This window comes from Mya arenaria, chromosome 1 (assembly GCF_026914265.1).
Source record: "Mya arenaria isolate MELC-2E11 chromosome 1, ASM2691426v1".
In the NCBI taxonomy this organism is placed as follows: Eukaryota; Metazoa; Mollusca; class Bivalvia; order Myida; family Myidae; genus Mya; species Mya arenaria.
Genome location: NC_069122.1, coordinates 53,220,912 through 53,236,469, shown reverse-complemented (window position 1 = coordinate 53,236,469; position 15,558 = coordinate 53,220,912). Strand labels below are relative to the sequence as shown.

General features: G+C 35.1%; 1 long non-coding RNA gene across 2 annotated transcripts; it reads left to right on the top strand.

Moving 5' to 3' along the window:
* Positions 1-1,543: 1,543 nt before the first annotated feature.
* Positions 1,544-11,689, top strand: LOC128205155 (uncharacterized). 2 transcript variants are annotated; one of them, XR_008256189.1, is made up of 6 exons: positions 1,544-1,646; positions 4,850-4,969; positions 5,420-5,527; positions 8,525-8,632; positions 9,505-9,548; positions 10,245-11,689. It is a non-coding gene; the product is annotated as an uncharacterized LOC128205155 (long non-coding RNA). The 2 variants fall into 2 exon arrangements; XR_008256194.1 differs by lacking the exon at positions 8,525-8,632.
* The last annotated feature ends 3,869 nt before the right edge of the window (positions 11,690-15,558 follow it).

The window sequence follows — 15,558 nt, the reverse complement described above, 5'->3', positions numbered from 1 at the left end:
GGTCCCTGGGTCAAAGCGTTCTCAAGTTATTGATCGGAAACCGTTTTTCATGTTAAGGTCACACTGACCTTGACCTTTGACCCACTGACCTCAAAATCAATAGGGTTCATCTGCTGGTCATGACCAATACACCTACCAAGTATGAGGTTCCTGGGTCAAAGCGTTCTCAAGTTATTGATCGGAAACCGTTTTTCATGTAAAGGTCACACTGACCTTGACCTTTGACCCACTGACCTCAAAATCAATAGGGTTCATCTGCTGGTCATGACCAATACACCTACCAAGTATGAGGTTCCTGGGTCAAAGCGTTCTCAAGTTATTGATCGGAAACCGTTTTTCATGTAAGGTCACACTGACCTTGACCTTTGACCCACTGACCTCAAAATCAATAGGGTTCATCTGCTGGTCATGACCAATACACCTACCAAGTATGAGGTTCCTGGGTCAAAGCGTTCTCAAGTTATTGATCGGAAACCGTTTTTCATGTAAAGGTCACACTGACCTTGACCTTTGACCCACTGACCTCAAAATCAATAGGGTTCATCTGCTGGTGATGACCAATACACATACCAAGTATGAGGTCCCTCGGTCAAAGCGTTCTCAAGTTATTGATCGGAAACCATTTGGTATTCCGACCGACCGACAGACAGACAGACAGACAGACAGACCGACCGACATGTGCAAAACAATATACCCCACTTTTTTCAAAAGGGGGCATAAAAATACCCCACCTCTTTTCATTCCTCTTCCACGATTTTTCTTCATCGACATGAGTAATGGTTGGACTTGCTTTCAATGGCATGGCTTTCATCAAGGAATGAATACCTCAGCATTTCATGCTCTGCTCTGGACCAATTCTCTTTCCTTTTAAACTTTTGCGGCATCGCCATATCTTTTTGACAGGTGCGCGCCAAGAGAGATTTCTACCTCCAATCGGAGAGTTACGCATTATTTATTCCTACGCAAATATTTACACTTACGAAATTTTAGTAAAACGCACGTACGCAATTCGTATTATTTACGTAAGTTGAAAATGTACGTAAAAACTTACGCAAAACTTACGAACTGTTAGTAAAACGGGGCCCAGAACAACATTTTTTTTTATTAAAAACACACTGTGGCATCTTTCAAATACTATCAAAATGTGAATGTTTGAAATAAATAGCTCAATCTATTTTTTTTTTAATTTCATAAATATATATATATATATATATTATAATATATATGATCTATAAAGAACAAAAATTTAATGTACCATAATGAAACCACTTTTAAGTGCCCTAAAAGTAAACAAATATTACTATGAGTTCTCGGTGAGTAAGTGAGTGAGTGAGTGAGTGAGTGAGCGAGTGAGTGTGTGGGTTTGCACACACCGCCAACTGAGGACAATCCTTAGAAATAACAGCAACGATTGAGACCATTACCGCCAACTGAGGACGGTCTCATTTGGCATTTTTTTTAAGGTAGTCTTAAAGTTCATTTTATGACTTGAAACGAAAAATAAAATCATAAAAATGGACTGTCCTCAGTTGGAGGTCAGAAGGGTCAAGTGTATGGGAAGTGCGTGACCGTCCGTAAATTTATTTTTGCCTCTTTTTTGGTCACACTCCAGTGGTCTCGATTGACGGTGTTACGCGCATAATCAAGTGAGTGAAACATCTTTTTTCGTTTGTTAATTTACTTTATAACAATATTTTATCGTAAAATATATGTTTATAGGTGTTATCTTATCAGTATGATACGGTCATGACCAGACGTTGTTTACTTCGATTGATTTTTGAGAGTGTCATATGTTTTCGCGATGTCTGACCCGGAAACGGAAAATTTCATTAAAATGAAGATACTGTGATGTTTTCTACAATTATGATGTGCCCATTAGCTGTTTATATAAGAAACTATATACTTTTCTTTGAAATAGAAATTTATTTCATTTTTTTATGCTAATTTTAAGAATTATTATATCGATGACTGGTTTCATGAAACACTTATGCACCAGCCAATTGTAACCACGGTCCCCCCCCCCCCGGTCCAAGGGAATAGCCGGGACTTTGACTTTCATTCCAGCAAACCCCGGGTAAAATCTCCGCCTTGCGGGGACGAACTGATTGTTAAACGCCGGCCAAATGCCCCCGCACCCCAGAGACTCTATATATGGCCCAATCTCCGCTAAATTTGGCGTTATGACTAAACCATCGCGATCACCCGGCCCTGCGGGGGCACCTGGAAAATAAAAAACCATCCCTTTTCCCCGGCTATCCCCGGTATACCCCCAGACCTGGGGGGCTGAGGTTACAATTGACTGGTGCATTAAGTGTAATAAGAGAAAGGTATTGTCTAAAAATAATTCAAGTGTCACCTTTGTGGTTTAATTTAACAATGCATTGTTGTTAAGCTTGGCATAATTGTAGTCTGTGTTAGTCAAGTTTTGTTTATTGCAATTTAATGGTTTTTTTTGTGCAAAATATATTTGCACTTACATGGTAAAATATGAATATAAACCTTTATTACCTATTTCAAACATAAAATTCTTCTCGAAATAAAATTTCAATACGTTTCAAAAACCCCCTGTTTTTGCACAAACCCATTTAGACGTTAGGTATTGGAAGAATCCTGTATAACACGTCTATTTTTTTAGACTAGCATACAATCATGCTTGTAACTTACAACCATGCATGAACTTCATCAAACACGTGATTAAAAGAGCCGTCGTATCAACACAAACTAGTACTACTATGAAGTCTCACCATATATATAGAGAAGTCGCCCCGCATATGGATTATATACGGTAGTACATATTATTACTGTCAAATTTTACAATATTTATTGGATATCTTTTTAAAGGTATTTTATTGATTAAGAATTTATGATGGTAAATTAATATAAAGTCTATATGACAAGCTACTTATATGAATCTACCCATACCGCCTATATAATACATATGTGGGGCGACCTGTCCGTATATTGCACGACTGGTATTGGTGCGAGTTTGTGTTGGTACGACTTCTGTTAGCAAACTTGTAGCCCTCTGAAAAATAAACTACAATATGATTTGAATAGGTTTTCAAGACAACCAAACCCTACCGACAAAGAATCGTGACCCGATTATGTTTTTTTTATGTTAAGGTGACTGTGAATGCAAAATTATTCTGTTTAGGGTACAGTGACTAACCTTAACTTTCTAATGTTAATGTTTAAGTCAAGTGTGGTCATTAAGAATTAAAACAATCAAAATCAATAATAATATAGATCTAAATGTCTAAAATTTACTGTCGCTTATGGTCAGAAGTTGTATGTGAACTGATGTGATGTTAAACACTTATCTTTAAGATACATGGTTGTTTTGCAGTCAGATTTATTGTTAATGCAGCAGAAGTCCAAAACAATATCATATTTAACAGCGTACATTTTGTTTAATTTCATCTTTATAAAAAAACTCCAAATACGATTGAATGTTACCACTAGCCGGTTGAAAGCAAGATATGATATAATGTATATTTTTTATTTCTTTTAAAAAACAATCTAAGAGTCTAAATCAGTCTTTACCATGTATATCCGATAAAATACAAAAAAATCAACTTACTGTTATATATAACAGTTAAACAGTATATAAATAGCAACAGCTTTCCAATTACAGCCAATATCTAATCAATTGATTGTAACCAATAATTGATTGTAAAATAGAATACTGTTTAAAACAAGGAAGCAGAATTAAAAAAAAATAATGCATATAAACATTTGCATTCACATATTCTAGTGGAGGCATAATTAATTATTTTATTGCAGACAAAGTTTTTTTCTTGACCAATTCTTACCTGATTTCTATCAAATGTTTTTTCATAAATAGGACAATCTAAAGGATAATATTGTCGCAGAATTGGGGAAAATACATACTCACCTATTTTACATACATGTATAACAGGACATAACTTTGTTGGCAGAAAGTTATAGTTCAGGCCCCAGCATAAGGTGTTAACCAATGATTTTTTAGCTTGACTATTCAAAGAATAAGGAGAGCTATCCTAGTCACCCGAGCGTCGGCAGCAGCGTCGGCGTAACCACTTATATTAAAGTTTGTGTACCACCTCAAATATTTTCAAAGTCCATTGACATATGGCTTCGAAACTTTGCACGCTTGTTCACCATCATTCCCCCAACCTGTACACAGGAAGAGGTAACTTTATCAAGCATTTTGAGAAAAGTATGCCCCTTTTTCTTCTTAGAATTTATGTTAAAGTTTACGTACCACCTCAAATATTTTCAAAGTCCATTGACATCTGGCTTTGAAACTTTGCATGCTTGTTCCCCATCATGCCCCAACCTTTATTTTAAATGTTTTGTCTTCAATTAAAATTACTAGAAAGTTTTTATTTGCCGTCAGTGCAATTGGTAAGCTCCAAGGTTGCTCTGTTAAATTGTATTGAATTGTCCCCTGGTTTGAGAAAGCATAAGTGATTGAAGATTTTTGTTGTCTATGATACGCTTGAAATATGGTGTGTTTTTCTTAACTAGGAGTTGCAAAGTGTTATAATATTGGTTGTCAGTGGATGTGCTATAAAAATCTTCCAGTAAACGTGCCTCAAATTTTAGGAGACAAAACTGGTTGAAGTGCCTAGCTTAAATGAAATTTTATACCAGAGATATTTAAGAAATAGTTTTATATGTGTTGTTCAAGGGTAATAACTTGTCCTCAATTGGAGGTGTATGTGCTAGAATTGTCCTCAGTTGGAGGTCATTTACACTGCACTGTATTCAGTAGTTTTTCTTCTATGGTAAATACCATAATGTATAGTCTTGTTCTGTTTTTGATGCTTCTGTCACTTTTCAGTGATGTGATGTTTTTGTATTGCAGCTGAACATTGCCATGATGTGAATACTGTTGATACTGATGATGTGGATGCTGCTGATGTGGATGATGATAATGGCTGCTGATGTGGATGATGATAATGTGGATGCCTCCGGACTGAAATAGGTACTTTAATCTTTCTTATAATATAAGATGAATGGGTGCCTGTTATTGGAGTAAAATTGCAATTATTTTTTGTTCTAGTATAAGCCTAGAGGAATATAGTGTTTTCTTAACTAGAAGTTGCAGTGTTTTGATATTGGTCTTCAGTGGGGTTTCTATCAAATACTTTCAGTAGAGGTCCCTCCTATCTTATGAGACAGAACTGTTTGAAGTGCCTAGAGTTAAAGGAATTAGATACTAGAGACTTATACGAAATAGTTTTATGTGTTGTCCAAAGGTATTAATTTGTCCTCAATTGGAGGTGTTTGTGCTAGAATTGTCCTCAGTTGGAGGTCATTCACACTGCACTGTATTCAGTAGTTTTTCTTCTATGGTAAATACCATAATGTATAATCTTGTTCTGTTTTTAATGCTTCTGTCACTTTTCAGTGATGTGATGTTTTTGTATTGCAGCTGGACAGTGCCATGATGTGAATACTGATGATACTGATGATGTGGATGCTGATGATGTGGATGCTGATGATGTGGATGCCTCCGTTGATCAACCAGGGACTGAAATATGTACATTTATCTTTCTTATAATATGAGATGAATTTGTGCCTGATATTTGAGCAAAATTGCAAAAAAAAATTGATTTATGATAAGCCTTGGAATATAGTTTTTAGCTCGATTATTCGAAGAATTAGGAGGGCTATACTACTCACCCCAGTGTCAGCGTCCGGTTAGAAATTGCAATTTAGTGCAAGTTGGGATTTTCACTTAGAAGTCCAATACATTCATTCAATTAACTTATTACTTAACATAGTTGTTCATGACCATCAAACAATGAGGTTAGATAACTCCATATTATCCTTTTTACAAATTATGACCCGTGATTGACTATTGAACTTCGGTTAAAGATTTAGGACAGGTTGGGATATTTATTAATAACTTCTATACCCTTTGTTCAATTGACTTAATACTTCACACAGTTGTTCAGGACCATCACTCCTTTGAGGTTACATAACTCCATATTATCCTTAATACAAGTTATGGCCCCTGATTGACTTGGGTTAAACTTTTAGGGCAGGTTAAAGTTTTAGGGCAAGTTGGGATTTTCACTTATTAGTCCAATACCCTTCATTCAATTGACTTAATACTTCACACAATTGTTTAGGACCATCACACAATGAGGTTACATAACTCCATATTATCCTTTATACAAGTTATGGCCCCTAATTGACTTAGGTTAAAGTTTTAGGGCAGGTTAAAGTTATAGGGCAGGTTAAAGTTGTAGGGCAAGTTGGGATTTTAATAAAAAAAATGTCTATACCCTTCATTCAATGCCCTTAATACTTTGCATAATTATTGACGACCATCTTAATACAAATTATGGGAATGATTTTGTTTTTCAATTTTTCTTTTTATATCCTTTGAAAGGCACATTTTTATATATATTCTTAACCACATTTTCATCAAGGGAAAACCAGTTATTTGAATGTCGACTTGCGTCATTGTTCGGGCGGCTGGTGGGAGGCAGCGTCAAAGTCACCTTATGAATGGAATAATTTTAGCTAGGTTTGAAATAAATAGACCAAACTTGGTATATAGGAAGAGTTTATAGAGACCTTTTCTGAGATTGTGTTTTGGGCCCCTAGAGTTATGGTCTAGGTCAATGTCACTGTTGCTAAAAATAGAAATATGCTTATACTGAATAACTCAAGTAAAGGTTGACATAGTGTGACCAAACTTGGTATATAGGACAAGTTTATGCAGAGCTTTCATGGATTGACTTCGCCCCCCTAGCGTCAATGTCACTGTTACTAAAAATAGATTACTGTGTAACCGAACCTCAACAAGTGGTAGTAAGCCGCACGGGCGGTTACAAGAACCCTCAGGTTCGACACAGGGCAAAGGCAGGGAGGTTGGGTGTGAAGAACAACTGAGATGTTTGCATTTTTTTATACAATCTATTCAAGAATTCAAGTTCATTAATTAAATTCAAATGGAAATAACACTGTAAAAACCAAAATAACTATGAAACTAGTAGATGCCTTAGATATACCTAGCTGCTCAGGCAAGCCATAATGCAACTTTAGGCTGTAAGTTTGAAACAATTCTGTCGAGTGTCAAAAATTGACAAACACAGTATAAAAAAATAAACTCCAAGTTATTTATTTCTAACTATCAAAAATAAGAGAAATTGAACATCTCAGGTACAATAATCAAGTTTTTAAATTGGAAAACCTATATGAAAAAATGTGAGTGGCCCACAGGGAATCCACGCACTACCTTAACAGAGCCCAGGAAAGTAAAAATGGTGAAGGTACCGTCAGAGGACAGATAACTTACTGAAACTAATTCAGTCGGTCTTTAAGCAGTAAGAAAAACCAATCCAAATAAAAGTAATGAACTTCTGTAGCACAGGAAAATGTAGTAACAGAATTTATAGAGGACTTCCATTGGATTGTGTTTGGGGCCAATCGAATCAAGGTCACTGCTACTAAAAATAAAAATATGCTTAGTACTGAATATCTCAAGTAAGGGTTAACATAGTGTGACCAAACTTGGTATATAGGACAAGTTTATGCAGAGCTTTCATGGATTGCCTTTCGGCCCCCTTGGGTCAAAGTCACTGTTACTAAAAATAGATTACTGTTTCAGTTATGGTTGACATACTTTGACCAAACTTAATATGTAGGAAGAGTTTATGGAGGACTTCCATTGGATTGTGTTTGGGGCCCATGAAATCAAGGTCACTGCTACTAAAAATAGAAATATGCTAAGTACCGGTACTGAATATCTCAAGTAAGGGTTGACATAGTGTGACCAAACTTGGAATATAGGACAATATGCAGAGCTTTGATGGATTGCCTTTCGGCCCTCTTGGGTCAAAGTCACTGTTACTAAAAATAGATTACTGTTTCAATTATGTTTGACATACTGTGACCAAACTTAATATGTAGGAAGAGTTTATGGAGGACTTCCATGGGATTGTGTTTGGGGCCCATGGCATCAAGGTCACTGCTACTAAAGATAGAAGAAAGCAGTTGAAACTGAATCTCTTCTGCCAATCATTAAAAACCTGGTTTTGTCACATCCCGCTTCTTGTTCACTTTTTTAATTTGATTGTTTTATTGTGTTTGACAGGCACATATAACATTGTTATTGTTTTCACTTCTAAGTCGAAGCGGCGTAGTCAAGCGCGCTGTCTTATAACAGCTCTTGTTTCTTAACTAGAAGTTGCAGAAGTTTTTTTATATTGGTTGTCAGTGGGTTTTCTTTAAAATACTTTCTTTAAACGTGCCTCCTGTCTTAAAGACTAAATTGTTTGAAGTGCCTAGAGTAGGATGATATTTGAAACAAGAGATATTTATGAAATATTTTTATGTGTTGTCCAAGGGTAATAACTTGTCCTCAATTGGAGGTGTTTGTGCTAAAATTGTCCTCAGTTGGAGGTCATTCACACTGCACTGTATTCAGTAGTTTTTCTTCTATGGTAAATACCATAATGTATAATCTTGCTCTGTTTTTGATGCTTCTGTCACTTTTCAGTGATGTGATGTTTTTGTATTGCAGCTGGACAGTGCCATGATGTGAATACTGATGATACTGATGATGTGGATGCTGATGATGTGGATGCTGATAATGTGGATGCCTCCGTTGATCAACCAGGGACTGAAATAGGTACACTTATCGTTTTTATAATATAAGATGAACGGGTGCCTAATATTTGATGTTTTCATGTATAGATTTGCCCTTGTTATAAAAGAATTAGTCTTGGAATGTAGTTTCATAATGGGTTCAAAGTGATTGGAATGAAGTGTCTTCATTTTGACATCAATGGGTGTTTGACCGAATTCATTGTCTTTTGAGGTGATGACTACATGTAGAAATTTGCTGAACAAATAAGAAATTCAAACCACCAGAGATATTAAAATCAGTTTGACATCATTCTAGTCGTAGGTTGAAGGTCATTTCACAATCTTGGTTGTACATCATTGTATGTAAATAGCATTATCATTAACCGAAATGTTTAATATATGTACCTGTATGTGCTTACAATCAGTAAAGCTGAATACTTATTTTCAGTATTATGCTTACCACAGAACAAAATCAAAATACCAGAGGTTCAAATGACAAAATACTATGTCATTTTGTTGCAACATGTCTCTTTTAGCCTATTTGTGTAGAGATAAATTGTCTCCCTAAATCAAAGTTGGTGTGTGTGTGTTTGAGATAAATTATCTCCTGTATTAAAAACACTACACCTCCAATATTTCATAACCAGTACTGCATTTTAAATAATAGGCATCAAAGAAATTTGAAGTACCTGAGATCTCAATACAGGCATGGTGTCTAATAAAAGTAACTGGCCTCCATTGGAGGTGATATTTTTAGAAAAGTCCTCAGAAAGAGGTTTTGTTAATGTACATCAATTTCATTCAAATAATACTTGTCGAGAGACACCTGTTTCATTATTATAAATAGCATTAATTGTTAGCGTTAAGAAACATAGCAGACCTATTTGCGTATATAATATGTTTTTGTCTCCATAGGTCAACTCGAAGCAGTCGTAAATGCTGGGATTGGCACAAACCATGTAAGAATCATATTGAAATTTGTAACAATTAGAAATTTCTATTCTTAAAGCAAATTTGATTTAAAAAGTGTTGTTTCTGTAAAGGAGTAAGTGCACTTTTGTGATCAGGCATTTCTGTTGTCTTCCTTAGTGTACAATTAATTTTGTGTAACAACCATACTTGTAATCTTAAAAAAAACTATTCAGTGTTTGAATTAGCCAGAATGTGTGTCATGTTACTGATCAGTGTAAAAAGTTACAGTGAAAATATCTAATTGTATTTAACAGAAAGGCCTTGAATTGAATTTCTACATATCAAATAAAATCCTGAAGTCAAACATGTTTAACATGGACAACAATGTATATTATATAGCACTGTAAGACATGTTGCTCGGGTCAGTGCTACAGAAAAATGAGTTTGCTTACCGTGCCCATTTTATTGTACAAATTCAGAAATCAAATAATATAAAGGTTATCAGTGAAAACACATCATCTTGAATACAGGTCATATTTATATATTGACTTGCAGAGGCACTGTTGCTAATTCCTAGACAACTTCAATTGATAAAACATGTTTTAATATAGGATTATATGTTTTATGGTTATTTGTCCTATAGAGGACTATCAAGAACACACTTTCATATTTTAGTGCTAAAAATAGATGAAAATATAGTGATTTTTTTTGTCTATAAAATAGCCTGTATTTCTGTGTTTTAGGAAAAACGAACAGCCACAGTCAGAACACCTTGGAGCTAGGCTGAAGAAGACGTGGTAGAAAATGGCCTTAAAAAGTGTTTTAAGCTTAATACTCCACCAAAAATAAGTTAGAATGTCTTGAACTTATAAAGAAGTATCCAATTCTTGCCAGGCGATCAAGGACAATGGTAAAATGGTACATTAGAACAAGGCAACTGGCCTTGCAATAGGCTCATCAAAAAGCAAACAATTAAACAAATAGATACTTTAAATTATAGAATAGGCTAGATTGCATTTTGATTTAAGCTTTATATCTGAATACCATCAGTGATTGACATTTTCTTTGGATATTGTTCTATTTTTATTTCTTTTTTAACAATTAAAAATTTGAAATTGAATATGGTAATAACTTGTCTACCTTGGAGGTGATTTTGCTAGAATTGTCCATGATGTTTGTGGTCATTTACACTGCAGTGTATTCAATTGTTTTGTTTTTTGTTCCATGGTAAATAATGGTGTATGGTATTGTTTTGCATTGAATGCTTCTGTCACTTCTCAGTGATGTGATGTTTTTCGTGTTGTTGGATAAATTGATGAAATGCAAATGAAATATCATCATGTATGAACATGTCAAACAAAAATGTATTAACTTTCTTCTGTTTGCTATCAAAAGGTTAAGTATTTGTTTGGTTGAATTGTATCTAGAGCCAATGAATGAAGATTTGTTTATTACTGAAATTTGATATGCATTAATTTTTGTAAAAGAAAATTTTTCAGAAAAAAGTGTCTTGGTATTGTGATATGCCTTGGCACCTGTCAGGGCTGTGGGCCTGTGGGCATCATGCAGTCTTTTACCTAGGACAGTAACTAAATCACTTCATATTTAAATAAAATTTGGTTAAGATGCTGCCAGGGACAATATGCATGTGTACATCAAGGGGCATAACTCTCGCTTTAGTTTGTATTGAGTTATGCCTCATTTTCGAAGGAGAAAAAAACAGACGAGCGCTGGAATTCTCTTGTTGACCTTGGCAAGATCAAGGTTCAATGTTGAAATAAGATATGCCTTGTAAGTTATTTTAACTAACAGGGGAAAGTCTGACAATCAAGTTTAGTAGCTTTAATAGTGATTGTTGTGTAAAGTGGACTTTCAACATATTTTATCATATAAATAGAAGTATGAATTCTGCTCTTTGGAGCTAAAAACTATCTACTTTCCGGCTATTGATAATTATGTACTTATTTCACATATCCGAGCATGTTATGTATCCGAGGTTCTTTTGACATGTATTTGTATCCATTTGTCTACATTATACTGATTACTTAAAATGGATATATTCGTATTTAATACCTGTCTTGTAATGATCAGCTATATAAATATATCCATCCATCTGAAGTTTCTGTTAATTGACACTTAACTATTACAGTATTACAATCGGACCAATAAAATACTTCTGAAAACTTTACTGACTTGCTGACATTATCCTTGATGTATATGCAAACAGATATTTGTGTCACATCCTTAAAGTGCAAAGGAGTCATTTTAGTTCCACAAGATGATGCGTTGTTCGCATTATATTACAGTATTAGTCCCATGTAACACACCGGGTGATTCAGTTTTTTCAACGCAGTCGTTATCACACGCTGAAATAGCCATTGAAATTAAGGGCAGTTAGTATGACTATCTGTTTTACTTCCATATAAGAGTTACAATATGCATTTTTTTAGAAAAGAAACAGTGAGAAAAAATTTACCAGCTTGACCTATAAACGCACCGACAACATTTCTGTTCTGTAGTACCGTACGAATTCGCTGGATTGATACCCGTCGGCGTCGCTAAATTAGGCATTTTTCATGCATCAAAAATGCAAAAAGTATGGTCTGATCATATATTCAATGAATAGCAACAACAACATAATAAAAGCATTTCACAAATACATTTAAACACCCTTTTCAAGTTCCATCCATTTGAAGGCAGCCAGAGCCTACTCGCCGAAGACAAAAAATATTTCAAGTAGCAAAGAGCCTCAACATTGCTTAACACTGGTGGATTGAATTTCGTTTATGGACCAGAACTAAGATACATGAATGGCTCCGCATGGTGGAAATTAACTGACGAGTCCGGATGGAAGGGCGAGGTGGGGGGGGGGGTGAGTAGGGGCCGAACAAATCAATCCATGTGTTCTTCTTACGATCATATCTAGGAACAAAAATAGAAATGAAGTTTACAGTTTGGAAGATACCAAGCGGGGTATCTTTCGAAACGAACACATCAGGCGCAAAGGACTCCAAATAACATTTGGTCCACGGAAGGGTTGGGCTCGTGTCACGCCCGGGTGTCCCCTCCGGTCGAGATTTTTTTCAATTGTAAGCATTGAAAGACTCGATTTCCACTGAGTTCAGGTTTTGTTTTCATGTTTTTTTCTCTAAACCTTTTTACGTTTCAAATAGTTGTTAGATCTAAAACTAATATCGTTTGGTAACATTTATTCACTGAGAAAAAATTGGTAATATAATAAAACAGTAATACACATGTTATGGACACGTTTGTAAGCACACATTTAATACTAGTATTTTCTATTTCTGTACCAAATACAAACAGTCACAAATTAATAAATCACACACATTAAATTCATTTTAATCAATTAGAGTAATCATGCCATGGTGACCTGTATATTCAATATCGTGTCAGACATGTATTAATCTATATGCGCGTAGCTTCATTTGAAATACAATTTAAAAAAAAACTGGTATCAAATTTTGCGGCCCAATTGTCGTTACTAGCTAGAATATTGGGACCGCGGCCACGGCCCCTGTGGTACCAGCTCCTACGCGCCTGAACAAACTGAGAAAATCTCGAACAAACATTACATGATTTTTCGAATAAGTGTAGAGCACTCGAACAATGGATTTTTGAAAGTTAAAAATGGGTAATTTATATGCCTATAGTCGAGGCTGATAATTCTTAGCATTAAAGGGTCTGCAACCCTGCTATTATAATGTAGAGAACTGGTTATTAATATTTATTATTTTAATAATCATACATAATTATATGCATGAATTTACATTACATGCACCCTGACGATGATTTACCAAGATATCGCTCCATTAAATAAAGTAACCCTTTGCCATGACACTGATATACATTGGAGGATTGTACATAGTTTCATTATACATTTATGCTTGGTTTCACCATAAGTAGGACACCGAAGTATTTTAGGCTTTAGATAATGTCAAAGATTCTAATGCTGTAATTTCTGATGTTTTGAAGCACAGAATCTATGGTTTTGGGTCACAAAGGGTAAATTTTGGTAATAAAAATAATAACTTGAAAAAAGATTTGCCGTCAAACATACCCTTTTTAAAGATGCACTCTTATACCCATGTAAGATTTACCATAACTAATACGATTGTTTAAAAATACCATAAAGGATGAATAAATTTCAAAACAATGGTTCTTATGAAGGATACCGAGTTAAATTTGAAAGAAAGTTGTAGAAAACACGGTATTCCAACCTGATACGACTATTGTTAATCACAGGAAATCTTTTAGCATTCACCAATCATTTAATATTTTTGAGTTTTTAGCCATTAAATACACGATAACAATCGTGCTATCAGTAAGTTATACTTTCCATATATGTATTATTTAGTAAGTAGTTAAAGATTTATCGCTTAAAATGTATGTTTCTTATACATGGGTATGAGTTGATTTTGAATAAGAGTGTCACTTTAAGGCAGGTGACCGAAGACAGAGCTTGTTTGCCTACCTAAAACTTATATCTTTTAAGTTATTATTATGGTGTAAATATTTGCAGTAAATACACATGTATCGACTTCGTATATAAACACAAATCAATCGCGGTACTCGATAAATATGGTATAAGCCAACCATCACAAATTTCTTGCAACGCAACCTTTTACAGTAATCAATCGGAACACCTCGGCCGTCGTATTATGGCGGAGATGGTCAGGGTGTTCCGATTGTAAACTAGTGTAAAATGCGGCCCAAGTAAGGCCCTATGATATTTGTATACGGAAAACATGGCCCTTTCGGGGATCCTGTATAAAGTTAATTATTTCTGAATTCATTGTTAAATTTCGTTCGAACGTTCCGACCGTAAACTTATTTGGTAATAGTGTGAATAACTGTATAGGGTAAAACACCGCCCTATTGGGTGATATACGACTCTATAGATATATTGAAAAAAATCTTTATTCATTGAAGTTCGGCTTATGAAAAAGAAAACAAAATGCATAAGAAATTCTCTACCAATACAGCTATCAAAGTACAGTATTAAAATGCTTTAAAATATGCAAGTTTGAAAAATCATCGTAGATTTCACAGTCTTTGGCGACAAAGTTTTTCAAATGAATATCCCATGGTCCTATTTGTTTTATCTAAACTTATTTTCGAAATTAAGAAAAAAAGTTTAGGAAATATATTATTCAAAATCGTAGAATGCTGGCGAGGTCAACCATATATAAGAATATTTATAAAGCTGTCATGGATCACGGCTATATTTATGCTAGCTAGTCTTATGCCTTGGCCCAAAATGATAATGTTTCTATTTGTGTGAATCAATTCCTAATCACCCACTATTTAGGAATCAATTTTATGATTGCCTTTGTGTCGTTCTATTTTCGGCATTAAATTTAATATCTTGTATTTCTTTCCCGCTGTGCACTTTTTTATGATATTGCTTATTATGATGTTAAACGTGTCGGAAAATAGCTCATTTGTTAATACACGTGTATTACAAATAAACATTTCTTGCCTTGTTCTGGTGATACAAAGGAAAGTGTCGGTGCTTTAAAGAACCAAGCGGTTGCATGCTTCGCACACGGATCTCTTGTCACGGATCACTCTGTTTCTTCAAATGTTCATATAAATTGACTGAGAAGTGCAGTCACTGCTATCTCATCTTACTAAGTTCATTAACCACAACACATGTAGTGATAGCATCATGGCAGTTCAAAGTCATAATGCAGCTAATGATTACGGGCAGAACTTGATTAAATAAACATAAACATAAGCGAAATCTAGCGAAATTCCATTGAACTGTTTGATTTACATACGTACAACGCCTTATCTGGTCAATTACCTAATTGATTCACTAAGAATAAGTGTCCGCCCAGTGTTATCTTGTATATTGACAGCATAGTCTGACCAAGCGCTTCAAAGACCACGACCCCAACCAGTGATACAGCTCTTCAACGACCAAGTCTGTCTACACACGACCAGGCGCTGGAACGAACATGACTCAAACCCCGCGAGCCTATGTTTCAACGACCATGACTCCAATCCCGCGACCTAGCGCTCCAACAACAACGT